Here is a 3,036-nt window from a genome sequence, read left to right on the forward strand (position 1 = left end):
ATTTTGCATAAGTGGATGTCATTGTGTTCCTTAATGATACTCATAATCCATATTTGGATAATAATTTGAGTAAGAATGAGGTTAACAAGGTTCCACATTCTCATCTTAAGATCAACCCTCCTTCTTCCATTCATTCTTTTTATGCTTCTCAATATGATTATACAACTCATTTTAGTGGGATTTGTGATGTGAGTCCTACCTCACTGATTTTAGAGACATTATCATGTTGGTTTTAACATACTTTCCAATTATGGATATAATGGACAAGGTCTTGGGAATATGGAGCGAAAAAATAAGGTTCTTTTGGATTTTACATCATACTATTATAGAGAAGATGTAGGATTCCCACCTTATTATCCACCTTCACCTCCTTCTCCATTACCTCCTAGAAAGCACAAAAACCTCTCTTCACGTATGACAAGATTGCTTCCTAATCCTTATCCTCTATTTAGATGAGATCAAAATTTGTTGAGGATCCTAAAAACTTACCTCATTACTCTTCCATCTCCAAAATATCATTCATCTAATTGATCAAATCCCTCTTTTTTTTGCATATCACCACTTAGTTGGTCATGCCATTAGTGAATGTAATTCCTTTAAGAGATAATTCCAAAATCTTCTTAATGGTGGTATTAGTAACATGACAAGTGACATTGAGCATCTATTTTGTCTCATTCCTCTCATTATTGATTAAAATACCTTGTCTATTATATTGCTCCTCGCTATATGAAATTTGTAACTCTCTAATGGGGCTCATTGTCATTCATTGTGATACAATATTATGTGCAATCATACTTTATCAACATAATAATCCATGGTATGGTTATTCTTTCCTATACACTAGGGTGAAAATGATAACTGGTGTTTGAGAGGTGTGTATCCTTGTTTGGGGACCCCCTCTCCTTTTTTTGCCTGGTTTGTATCCTTGTTCAAGGATCCCCCTCTTTGGTTTTGGGAAGGTGTGCATCCTTGATGAAGATCCCCTCTCTTCTTTATTTGGAGGTGTGTATCTTTGATGAGGATCCCCTCCCCCTTGTACGTAAGATGTTTCCATGATGAGGATCTCTTCATTGTTTGGAGGTGTGTATCTTTGATGTGGATCCCCTCCCCTAGTTTGGAAAATATATCCCTAATGAGTATCTCTTCCTTATTTGCAAGTGTGTATCCCTAATGAGTATCCCCTCCACCTTGTTTAGGAGATGTATCCTTGGTGAGGATATCTTCCTTGTTTGGAGGTGTGTAATCCTAATGAGGATTCCCTCCCCTAGTTTGATAGATGTATCCCTAATGAGGATCTCTTCCTTGTTTGAAGATGTGTTTCCCTAATGAGGATCCCCTCCCCCATGTTTGGAATATGTATTCCCTAGTGAGGATCTCTTACTTGTTTAGACATGTGTATCCTTGATGAGGATCCCCTCTCATAGTCTAGAAGATGTATCCCTAATGATGATCTCTTCCTTGTTTGGAGGTTTCTGTCCCTAATGAGGATTAGATTCTCCCCTAGTTTGGAAGATGTGTCTCTAATTAGAATCTCTTCCTTGTTTGGAGTTGTGTATCCCTAATTAAGATCCCTTCCCTTGGTTTGTAAGATGTATCTCTAATGAGGATCTCTTCTTTGTTTAGAGGTGTGTATCCTTGATGAGGATTCCTTCCAGGGATAACTTTAAGAAAGAACACCCTGGGAAAAAGTGTAAAACCCTAGCGAATCAGGCGTTATTTTGGGTGGGGAATTTTCATATTGATGGCAAAAAAAAAATTAATTTGTATTGGCCATTTTTTTCTAGGGTACGAAAATTCCATAAAATTTCAGCGAATAATACCTTGTTCTGTGGGGAAAATATATATTGTAGGAAGCAAATGTTTTTCTTTTAAAGGAACAAATATATAAGTGTATGGGCGAAAAATTATACTCCGAAGGAATAATTATTTAAGTGTATTGGCGATTTTTATCCTCCGTTTGAAAATTATTTAATTTGTTTGGCTAATATTTTGTTATTTATGGAAAAATATATATTTTATTAGCCATTTCATGAATTCATTGTCTTTAATATATAAGACACATCACATCACATCACATCACATTAAGTTCGGACTCTGCACTATGTATCGATAAGTGTGACCTCTTTGACATGTCACACGTACCTAAAATCCATCAATGATTTTAAATTGTTCGATGATCGCATATCAATGGTTGAAGTTTTATTTTGACCCAAATTTCTGAATAGAACGTAGTTCTCCAAAAAGTGCCCAGAATGGAATTGGATTCAATAGACACGTACCAAATGTCGCGGTCAATAATGTTGGTCATTTAATATATGTCTTGTCACTAGCTACAATCCACTCTGCCCCCATGACTTCTAATATGGTATTTGTTACTGGTTTATAGTTGTTTCCAATTACACACACTAGTGCAATTATGGGAAAAATTTGCAGAGATATACAAAAGATTTTAAAAAAATTAAAGGAATTAATATGGTTAGAGAAGGAATTATTACAATCAAGAGCTTCAACTATTTATAGATGATCTCTACTTCTTTCATCTTCAATTAGCCTTTGGTAGATAAATCACCGAAGCTCACGGTAGTTAAATTATGCCTCTTGTTTAGGTCTATAGGCTCAGGCTTTATAATTTGGTATTCTGATTTCTCAAGATGGACACTCCTATCTGCTTGAGAAGCATTTCTACGGAGGACCAGAGGGCCTTTTTGGGCTCTGTTAGAGACCCAACCCTCCAATCAGTCTGTAAGGAGGTTGGGATGTTCACTAATGAGGCTGTGAGGATGGTGTTGGGTAGAGAGTTTCTACGTAATGAAAATAGATACCATGTTAACACAGACGTTACATCCCAGTTCTTGGCATCTCATATGGACCTCGGAGGAGACAAGGTGGATATGTTGTTGTTGACAAGGAAGGTGTTTAAAGAAGACTTCCTTGGAGATGACGTTACTGTTGTCATCTTTGCAGAAGTAGGGGTGGCGACCCCTTGGGTGAATGAATTAACCAAGATTCTCCTCCCTGACCAAACAGTTGCCAGGT

This window comes from Cryptomeria japonica, chromosome 3, assembly GCF_030272615.1.
Source record: "Cryptomeria japonica chromosome 3, Sugi_1.0, whole genome shotgun sequence".
NCBI classification, from domain to species: Eukaryota; Viridiplantae; Streptophyta; class Pinopsida; order Cupressales; family Cupressaceae; genus Cryptomeria; species Cryptomeria japonica.